Source organism: Eufriesea mexicana, unplaced genomic scaffold, assembly GCF_001483705.2.
Source record: "Eufriesea mexicana isolate 0111107269 unplaced genomic scaffold, ASM148370v2 scaffold5190, whole genome shotgun sequence".
Taxonomy (NCBI): Eukaryota; Metazoa; Arthropoda; class Insecta; order Hymenoptera; family Apidae; genus Eufriesea; species Eufriesea mexicana.
Window position 1 is genome coordinate 426165 of NW_016913149.1, and position 12002 is coordinate 438166.

Sequence of the window (12002 nt, forward strand, 5' to 3'; positions counted from 1 at the left end):
GCGTCGTTTTTTTATACCTCTCGGAACGCGCTGTAGCCAGGGAACTCCTGTCCCATGCCATGTTACTATACGAAGAACAAGAGTTCCCTGGCTAGAGGTGATCAGGGCGTTCCACGTACTGCATATACGGGATCCAAGATTTTTTAGCGAGTACGTTTATTACCTGATCGTAAAGATATAATGCTTCGCATTCGCTTGGAAAGATCGCAAACGTGACGCGTTGAACGTCACGAGAACAATCACTACCACTTTGTTACCTGTTTACAATGTTTAAATAGCGGACTTTTGTCCGAAGCAATAGTCGCGGATATATAATAGGGGATAATATATGAACCAATAGACCAGGACGAACAAGAAAGCATAGGGAATAATCGCTAGATACCGGTTGTATAGAATGTGATCAATGCAATAGTTTATTATTACAATTACCTATAGATAGATATATAGATACTCCTAGTCAGGATGGCACCACGATATTACTTGTTGCAGTATTTCACGCGTTTATATTACAGACTTCAGGTCTCTTTCTATTTTTTATTCGTTTCCCAAACCCGCGAACCCCCATCTATTTTCATCCCCCTTCGTTCGTTTCAATCGACCCTGCTTCTTTCTCCAACCCCCCACTACGTCCACCATCCATTCTCTCTTCTTTCTTTCATTTTTGTTCGTTCGTTGCGTTACAGAGAAAATCAAAGTCTAACGAGAGTTTGTCTCACAACGATACGCCTACCGTAAGGTATCAAAGACAATAGTTAATAGAGCATTATTTAGTATTTAAACGGTCGTGCGCGACCTAGGGTATATTAGCGAAAGGACATTATTTGTTCCCGTTTTCGTTGTCTCGTTCTTTCCCGAATTTTCTTGTTCGCGTTGCATGTGTTCTTTTCGCGTTTCCATTTCTACATTGCATCCGCTTCTTTTCGCGCGTATTTTCCTCCTTTTCTCTTAAATACGACATCGGATCGCGGACGGGGGGTCCGCGTGTTCAGCCAAACGACGATACGTATGACAGTACTACCTCATCGTTTTTTATAAGAACGCATACAAAACCCAGGGAACACTGAGAGACCACGATAGAATAACACCTGTACATTCCGCACAGCCGCTACTACTCGTCCGGTTAGGCTCGGAATTATTCTCCTGCTGTTATACCCTGAGTGACAGGGTACGAGCGTGGATCACGAAGCTTTTCGCGGGAATTCCACTTTTCAGATATCTTTATCGTACCGTACTCGCTACTCGTAAATAGTAATCTACATTTGTCAAAGACTACTTGTGATAATTCTGTGACCTTACACGTAACGGATCGTACAAACCACCCCCATGTATCTTCGACCCTTCGCACTCGCAGCTTCGTTTACTGTAAGCACACGGCAGCTCGAGCTTTTCCTACTATAAATATATTTTGTACAATAGCATAGAAACGGGATCATGGTATAAATTAACGCATAGAAACTACGTTTCGTGTCAACGTTTCGCGTGTCGAGTTATTTTGTAATAACAGCGACGAAGTTATCGTCGTGTCTTACTCGTGGTTCGAGTTGCTGTGTGAGAACAAGCGGTGATCAAATAGTCGTCTATCGAGTGCATAGGGTCAGTCTAGCTCTATAATGTTCGCTCTGTAAAAGTTCTTTACAAACGTACAAATGTCGCGTCGATTAAGGAATTCTCAGCCGGGCGAAAAGCTTCGCGGATCGCAAAGCACACGTGATATATAAGCTCTACATACGATTATATAGTAGTTCCATTTAATTTCTTTTTTACGAGACCATTATCTCATACGTACACAACTGTATATGTACAACTGACGACTATAAGCACAATGAGCCACGTGAGTGTGAGTACGCGTGTGTGTGTGCGTGAGAGAGTGTGCGCCAGACTGCGTGACGATTTACAAAGGACGTTTACCTCGGTGGAGGGAATCGCGTTCCTCGCGAGGAAAATCGCGAGAGCAGTGGAAATTTTCAAAACTAAGCGACGATAATTCGATCCGCTACAGAGATCCAAATTGCGAGAAATGTTTGAACGCGGAAAAAAAGTATCGCGAGATGTACAGGGTGAATTGGCGAAAATGGGTGAAGCGACAGAAAGGGGAGAAAAAAGGTCGACGTGAAAATTAAGGAAAAATTGAAGAAAAACTGATGAAAAATTGATGAAAATAAGGGTCGAGTGCACGCGTGCTCGCTTCGTCGACGAATTTCGCGGCTCGCGTTTAATCGACGTGAAAATTAAGGAAAAATTATTAAGGAAAAATTGAGGAAGAACTGATGAAAATAAGGGTCGAGTGCACGCGTGCTCGCTTCGTCGACGAATTTCGCGGCTCGCGTTTTCCGATCATCTCGAAGGGGTTGGTTTCTGGGTGATGACGAGGTTGGACGAGGAAAAATTTGACGAAAAATGAAAATGCAGGAAGGTAAAAGCTGACGAACAGGTGATGATGACGTGAAAAAGGGGTGGAAAAGGGAAAACGATGATTCGAGGCGTATTTAGGAGGGTAAATCGGGGGAAAATGTTTAGATCCGGGCGCGAGGGTGATACCGATCTTCTTTTGGGGCTGACTAACGGGCGAATTTCTCGAGGATGGGCTACGAAAAGATTTTTAGACGACGTGAAAAATTAGTCATAGTGGGTGGACGAGAGGGTCTAAAACAGGAGGACGCTGCGGGAAGGGCGGGATTATTCAAAAGTGTTATGTGTCGTTTACGTATGTGATGATAGGAACATACACACACGCGCACACACACACATGTACACGTATACACACGTACGAACACAGATACACACGAACGTACACGGGATACGTTTTCCAATCGATTTGCATGCACGCTCACGAGTGTAAATAGCTTGGTACACGTACGTACTTGGTTCAATTTTTCATTTCCTTTATTTCCTTCTTCTCTCTTTCTTTCCGTAAATTAAGTCGAGCAAGAATTGCATGCATGTTACTTTTTTTCATTTCTCGGCCACTCTGCCAAGCAGAAGCCAGCCGTACGAGAAGAAATCGAGAATAATAATGTTTAAAATCGTACAAGCTTTAGCGTTAAGTTCACGCATTTCTTTAGCGTTTCCTTTCATTTTTATTTCGTCTATTTGTTTCATTCTTATTTCTCTCCTTTCTTTCTTTCTTTCTTTCTTTCCTTTCTAGGTAATTTTCGGGGCTGACGTTCGGAACGCAGTTTCCGGGGGTCCGAGCGTTTTAGGGTTAATGCGTTTACGTTCGCCGTGCGGATATTTAAGAGGTTTGGGGCTCAAGATGGCCGCGTTCTTTTCTATTTAGTTGCTTCGTCGTTAGCTGTTACGAATTTTCCATACGTAGGGACACGCGTGTACACTTGTATATATATGTATATGTGCGAGCACAGGCGGAAGGGGTGGGAGTGACGAGCGACGAGCAATCGATCGCGTTCGGTCGGGAGGATGGAAGATCGCTGGATCTAAAATCAGGCTAGATTCTCGCGATTCGAGAGAAGAGGGACTAACGATGCGTCGTATGAAATAGTTTCCCGAGTCGCCGATATTCGTCGCGGCGCGACAATCGCGCGTTCTCGAATTGCTTCTTCTGTTTCGTTGCTCGATGGTTCGGGGATGCCCCTTGGGGCGATTTGTTTCCGCGGATTTTCGGCGTTATGGAAGGGGAGGGGAGGACGAAATGGCGAACGTTCGTGGAGGGGGGTAGTTACCGACGTCTACTTGTTCCGCGTTAAGTTTCGCGCTGCCTGACCGTATCCCGGTGTGTATAATGGTACACGCACACGCACACATTCACACGAACATATATATATATATGTATATATATATATACAGGCACAGGACACATAGGCACACGCATGTAGGAGAGACGCGGTATCGTGTGTACGCGCCGCGTGCATATATCCACGTTATAAAGCCACGCGTCAGCGTATGCACACGTATGTACCATTATTGTATCACGGCGTAGGATAAAATGTTGCATGTTGTTTCTATAATATGTGTTTTACGGATTGAAAATCCTTTAATAGATGTCGTGTGTGACACAGCTTGGCGAGGCGAGCTTTACACCGCGGGTCCGCCGATTATTTCGCGTTTCTCACGTGAGAAGGGGAAGGGTATGGAGAGGGACTGCGAGAGTTTCGACGGGGAGAGAAATCGGGGAGAAATCGGCAGGGATCGGTGAGAGAATCGGCGAGGGAGATCGGTAATAAATCGGTACAGGACGCTCGACAGCCGCCTCCGGCCGAGACTCGCGGTGTAAACGGGCTTTCCACGATTTAAAAAACGTAAAAAACAAAAAATGAGTAAAAAAAGAGATGGTATTCCTTCGTCACTGCTATTTGGTAACCGAAATCGCGTGCGCGGGCAGGCAAAGCATCGAGCGGGGTGGGGGGAACGTTGATAGAAATGGCGGAAGAACGACGGCGAGGAAAGGGAAAGGGAAAGGGATGAATTTGCTGGAGAGGGACTGTCGCCGAGGAAAAGGGTGAAAAAGAAGAAAAGGGCAGAGGGTGGGCGGGCGAGATGGTTGCGTGCTCGTCGCGGGGTAAAGCGAAGGAAGACGAGAGTCGATGTCAACGCTGCGTCTGAGCTGCGCGCGCATCCGTGTCCGCGCATGCGTACGCGCAGCGTGCACTGGCAAACTTATGCTATACCGTTTGAGCGTCGTATAGTATATGGAAAAGGGGGAAAAAAAAAAAACAGTAATAGTACTATACCATAGTTGATAATGATCGCATAGTACATGTATCACGCACGCATTAAGCATATTTAAACGTGAGGAAAAAAAGCATAAAAAAAAAAAATTAATAAGAACGTAAGGAACGTACATTACGGAAACGTAACGAACCTACATTTCTTTTCGCGGCAAGATTGAATTAATCGACTAACGATTATTACGATTACGATTATAATATTGTAAACTGTACGTAGGGCTGACATTGTCGCGCGGCGGGGCTTCGATTTCGGCGGCGTGCGACCCTCGAACGCGCGCGTTCGAGCGGCCGCGACTTATAGTACAAAGTAAACTATAATGCGTTAAGGGGTATAAATGAAATCGATGAAACGCGATGCTAACAAAATAACAGATTGCAGATTGCGGATTTTTGTAAACTTACTATACACGATGTATTAAAAAAAGAAATTGAACGATCGCATTACGATACTGATCGACGATGACGACGACGATAACGACGACGATGATGATGATTTATATGATATATAGTTGCAGATGGGACGGCCAGAAAGACGGGCATCGGTGGAACGATCGAGGATTCGACGATCGCGATTTAATTAAGCTCACTAACACTGTACTCTTCGATCTCGCCGTTTATTACACCGGGTGCTGTGCACACTCCTCGAAGAGGCGTATGATTTTGATCGGTGGACGAATGATCTACCCTCGATCGACGAATATCGTTCATTTTTATTGTCTTCTTTTCTCTTCCTTCGCTGTACAAGCGAATTTCACAAGATGCACGAAAATAACGCGTTGATGCAGTCGAGAAGCAAGGAAGCATAGGATATCTCACTCGTCCGATCCGAGGAGACCAATCGTCCACTCGACGAGATATCGACATTTCTGTGATACGCGGGGGACGGTGGAGGACACGTTTGCTGTAAGCAAAGTTGAACCATAGGAAGTTCAAGCACCCGTTACATATCAGTTTCATGGAGATCGATCGCCCCTATTGCTTTAACCGCCTGCCCCGTTCCGCGTGATCCTCGCGTGTCCTCTTACCTCTGCCTGCAGTTACAGAAGAACTGATTCTTCACCGTGTGATCGTGTATACTTTGTACCAAATAGCTCGCAATAGTTTATACTAGTTACAGAGTCGTTGAGATCGCTCAGTACAAGCTGCTCCGCTTCGTTGCGCCGATTCTGGGTACCTCTAGCTCGCTCGCAGAGGCCACCGGAACGACCCGACGCACAGGTGACACATACCCGTGACGACGAACGTGGGAAACAGGTTGGAATCCTCGTTACACGCGTTAAAATAGCAAAAGGGACAAATGAAGAGAAAGACGAAAAGACTGGTGAAACTCGACACTGCCACTAAATCGAATCCTTCCGGGATCGATCCTCGGATGCACGTCATGGCGCCGTCCGTCACAATAACGGAACACAATACTTCGTCATACACACTAGTACAAATGCTACCTCACACACGACATACAGGGTGCAGAAGAAGGCAAAAGAGAGAAAAAAGAAAATAAAGGAAGCTTAAAATAAAGAAAATCTCTGTACATAAGGGATAAAGGCACAGCTTTTAAAACGGGAAAAAGGAAGGAAAAAGAACGGTATTTTGCGATAGAATCGAAGGTCTCAGAGGTGTGGATGAGGCACACGCGCGGTCAGTCGTGTCCCTCGTACCCGATGGAAAACGACGACGGAAGGAAAAGAGGGAAAAGAACGATATCGGGGAAGAAAAAGACGAATAAATAAATAAATGGAAACGCAGACGATAGTTAAACAGAGGTCAGAATAAAAAATTCGAAGCGGGACCGACGTCGTCCACGCGACGACGCGGCCCGTGCCACGAGTCCTTTTCTCAGGAATATGAAAACCAAGTACAAACTACAAAGTATAATAGTCGATAAGATTAAATAACATAAATCAATAATCAAGCGATGCAATAGTCGAGTGTATAGTAGGGATTGCCGGTGTACCTTTCGCACCGTTTCTCTTTATCTCTTTCTCGCTCGTCCCTTCTTCATTTCTCACCTTCCCTTTCTCTCTCTCTCTGTGTCTTTCGTGAGAAAAAGGAAATAACGTTGTTAACGATGTCCGCTACCGATCATCGTCACCACGAATCACCGAAGTTAGGCGTGTTTCGCGAACGATGACTACGTTACTTATTGCACCGCGTGTTAATTGCACGTACGCGTTAATTGACGTACTTTCACCGCGTACTTTCTCTCGATCCTCGTGCTTCTTCCTCGTTCTTCTCGTTATTAATCGTAACTCTACTCGGATTCGCTGTCATCTATGTTCTCTTATCATTTCATCCTATCAGTTCATCGTAATCGAACAGGACGGAAATAACAGGGAACATACATGAATAATAGTAAGATGAAGAGACGATAGGATTGCTGGAAGAAAGAGGAAGGTACACGGAGAAAGAGGAGAAAATAGGTGTCGCGTAAATTAATTGATAAACGCGGGAATTGATCGGATCAACGACGATTCCGCGTTAAAAGAAAAATGACGAACGTTCTTCGTTCATCGGCGTACTTCTTTCGATTCACGGATTTGTTAATTGTTTATCGTATTAATTCTCATCGAGCACCGCTGAACAATTCCCCTTCGACGACCCACTCAGTCCCACACCTGCGACGCAATCATTCGTTTACGGTTAGCTTTATCGGACGCGTCAGACGTTACTCCATTTTTGAATTTCCCGCCATCTCGCGTGGTCGCCATGTTCTTGTTGAGATACGTTTGTTCCTTGTTGCTCGTTTTGTTACGTGGTGTTTCTCTACCGGGCGAATGTTCCAAACAATTTCCCCGTTCATTTGTTTCTCCCGTTCCCAATTGTTACACGTTTCGACAAATGTTCAACGAGTGTTGCACGTTTTTATCATTCAACGAGTGTTACGCTATTTTCTCTTCTCGGTTCCTTTCGAGGAAACGGAGAACGCGCGTGTTTCTACGAAGTTCCTCGTTTAAAGCAAATCTTTAAAATTGGAAACAATATTTTTGTTCGAATATTTCCTCGTTTATTTCTTCTGTCAGACCTGTCCGGTCGAAAATCTTGCAAGTTTCTCAATCTTTTCGTTGGCACCTTCGGAAGAAAAGGTGAAACAGCACGACCGTTGCTCATTTTCCGTTCTCCATCATGTTCGTTCCCGTTTCTTTCTACTCTGACGAAAGAAACAAAGAATCGATTATTATCATTATTATTAAATGCATGCGTCCGGTTGCATTTTCTGTTCGGAGAAACGCCACTGATCCTCCGCGATCCTCCTCTTCTTACTCGCCCATCGTCCGTGTTACCCTAACCTCTTCCACGCAGAGGAGCAATACCCCACTCCTCGTCCCGCAGTTTCGTTGTACTCGGATGAAACGGACAAAAAGACCATCATCTCAATTCTCGCGCATCTATGACATAATCTTCTACTGATAATAATAGTAATAATAATAATAGGTGTATACGAAACCGCTTCTACCTCAATGAAACAGACACGCACGTACACGCATACGAACACACGTCCACACGATACTCGCGCGAACACGTACGAACACAGACACGGTACGCACAGACGATCGCGTTGACGCGTTAAACGCCGCGGTTGGACGCGATGCGGGCCCCTTCCGGGCCGTACGGCCCGGCGGGGCCTGGCGGGTGGGTCTAGCGCTCGGCCTCTAGGGACCGACGTGGCGTTTCACGCGTCAACGGCCATAACTTTGGTACAGTCGTGTGTCGCTTTACGGTTCCTTCTCGGTTTCTTTCTTTCTCGTGTGCCCCGTTGTGGGAAGTATTATTTTTCTACTCGACGCCCGGCGTTCACTCCCGGCACGTGGTCCACGCGGCACCGGTGCGTTTCACCTTTTCGTACCGTACTGCACAGGAAGCAAGCATGTAAACGGAATACACGCAGACCGATAACCGCCACGAAGAACGATAATATACGTAAAAGTAATAATTATATTGTATGATATAAGAGAGATATAACGATGAAGACGATGATGATGAACTATAGCTGCCGGAAGCTGCCGCGAATAAATATATCGGATAATTAACACTGTCCTCCATTTTCCTGTGCCTCCTTCTCCTCAATCTCGTACGCTCTCGGAAACACCGCATTCTCACCCGACCGCCTACCGACCCGGCCCCCTCCTCGCCCCCCATCCTCCCTCAGACGACACCGAGTATATGTAAATAACATCCGTTTATATTTATTTATTTATGTTTCTATGCGCTGGACGCGTCTATGTTACACGCAATTGCAAATTAATCGATAACTATTCCTATTGATAGAACGAAAGAGTACACTCATTTTTTCAATATAAATATAAAATGGATATATATATAGATATATAAATATATAAATAGATAGAGTATATTATATGTAATATTAAGGAGGTACTTGTTTAGGTCGTAAGCGAGCCCCGAACTCGTCGCCCCGCAATGCGACATCGCAAGTCGAAGACAAGAGAAAAAATATAAATAAATAAATATATATATTATATATATATACACACACAGGGACACGAAGCACACACACACACACATACACACACATACACTCGCATACATATGAGACAAAAAAAAAAAAAAAAGGTGACACATACCCGTGACGACGAACGTGGGAAACAGGTTGGAATCCTCGTTACACGCGTTAAAATAGCAAAAGGGACAAATGAAGAGAAAGACGAAAAGACTGGTGAAACTCGACACTGCCACTAAATCGAATCCTTCCGGGATCGATCCTCGGATGCACGTCATGGCGCCGTCCGTCACAATAACGGAACACAATACTTCGTCATACACACTAGTACAAATGCTACCTCACACACGACATACAGGGTGCAGAAGAAGGCAAAAGAGAGAAAAAAGAAAATAAAGGAAGCTTAAAATAAAGAAAATCTCTGTACATAAGGGATAAAGGCACAGCTTTTAAAACGGGAAAAAGGAAGGAAAAAGAACGGTATTTTGCGATAGAATCGAAGGTCTCAGAGGTGTGGATGAGGCACACGCGCGGTCAGTCGTGTCCCTCGTACCCGATGGAAAACGACGACGGAAGGAAAAGAGGGAAAAGAACGATATCGGGGAAGAAAAAGACGAATAAATAAATAAATGGAAACGCAGACGATAGTTAAACAGAGGTCAGAATAAAAAATTCGAAGCGGGACCGACGTCGTCCACGCGACGACGCGGCCCGTGCCACGAGTCCTTTTCTCAGGAATATGAAAACCAAGTACAAACTACAAAGTATAATAGTCGATAAGATTAAATAACATAAATCAATAATCAAGCGATGCAATAGTCGAGTGTATAGTAGGGATTGCCGGTGTACCTTTCGCACCGTTTCTCTTTATCTCTTTCTCGCTCGTCCCTTCTTCATTTCTCACCTTCCCTTTCTCTCTCTCTCTGTGTCTTTCGTGAGAAAAAGGAAATAACGTTGTTAACGATGTCCGCTACCGATCATCGTCACCACGAATCACCGAAGTTAGGCGTGTTTCGCGAACGATGACTACGTTACTTATTGCACCGCGTGTTAATTGCACGTACGCGTTAATTGACGTACTTTCACCGCGTACTTTCTCTCGATCCTCGTGCTTCTTCCTCGTTCTTCTCGTTATTAATCGTAACTCTACTCGGATTCGCTGTCATCTATGTTCTCTTATCATTTCATCCTATCAGTTCATCGTAATCGAACAGGACGGAAATAACAGGGAACATACATGAATAATAGTAAGATGAAGAGACGATAGGATTGCTGGAAGAAAGAGGAAGGTACACGGAGAAAGAGGAGAAAATAGGTGTCGCGTAAATTAATTGATAAACGCGGGAATTGATCGGATCAACGACGATTCCGCGTTAAAAGAAAAATGACGAACGTTCTTCGTTCATCGGCGTACTTCTTTCGATTCACGGATTTGTTAATTGTTTATCGTATTAATTCTCATCGAGCACCGCTGAACAATTCCCCTTCGACGACCCACTCAGTCCCACACCTGCGACGCAATCATTCGTTTACGGTTAGCTTTATCGGACGCGTCAGACGTTACTCCATTTTTGAATTTCCCGCCATCTCGCGTGGTCGCCATGTTCTTGTTGAGATACGTTTGTTCCTTGTTGCTCGTTTTGTTACGTGGTGTTTCTCTACCGGGCGAATGTTCCAAACAATTTCCCCGTTCATTTGTTTCTCCCGTTCCCAATTGTTACACGTTTCGACAAATGTTCAACGAGTGTTGCACGTTTTTATCATTCAACGAGTGTTACGCTATTTTCTCTTCTCGGTTCCTTTCGAGGAAACGGAGAACGCGCGTGTTTCTACGAAGTTCCTCGTTTAAAGCAAATCTTTAAAATTGGAAACAATATTTTTGTTCGAATATTTCCTCGTTTATTTCTTCTGTCAGACCTGTCCGGTCGAAAATCTTGCAAGTTTCTCAATCTTTTCGTTGGCACCTTCGGAAGAAAAGGTGAAACAGCACGACCGTTGCTCATTTTCCGTTCTCCATCATGTTCGTTCCCGTTTCTTTCTACTCTGACGAAAGAAACAAAGAATCGATTATTATCATTATTATTAAATGCATGCGTCCGGTTGCATTTTCTGTTCGGAGAAACGCCACTGATCCTCCGCGATCCTCCTCTTCTTACTCGCCCATCGTCCGTGTTACCCTAACCTCTTCCACGCAGAGGAGCAATACCCCACTCCTCGTCCCGCAGTTTCGTTGTACTCGGATGAAACGGACAAAAAGACCATCATCTCAATTCTCGCGCATCTATGACATAATCTTCTACTGATAATAATAGTAATAATAATAATAGGTGTATACGAAACCGCTTCTACCTCAATGAAACAGACACGCACGTACACGCATACGAACACACGTCCACACGATACTCGCGCGAACACGTACGAACACAGACACGGTACGCACAGACGATCGCGTTGACGCGTTAAACGCCGCGGTTGGACGCGATGCGGGCCCCTTCCGGGCCGTACGGCCCGGCGGGGCCTGGCGGGTGGGTCTAGCGCTCGGCCTCTAGGGACCGACGTGGCGTTTCACGCGTCAACGGCCATAACTTTGGTACAGTCGTGTGTCGCTTTACGGTTCCTTCTCGGTTTCTTTCTTTCTCGTGTGCCCCGTTGTGGGAAGTATTATTTTTCTACTCGACGCCCGGCGTTCACTCCCGGCACGTGGTCCACGCGGCACCGGTGCGTTTCACCTTTTCGTACCGTACTGCACAGGAAGCAAGCATGTAAACGGAATACACGCAGACCGATAACCGCCACGAAGAACGATAATATACGTAAAAGTAATAATTATATTGTATGATATAAGAGAGATATAACGATGA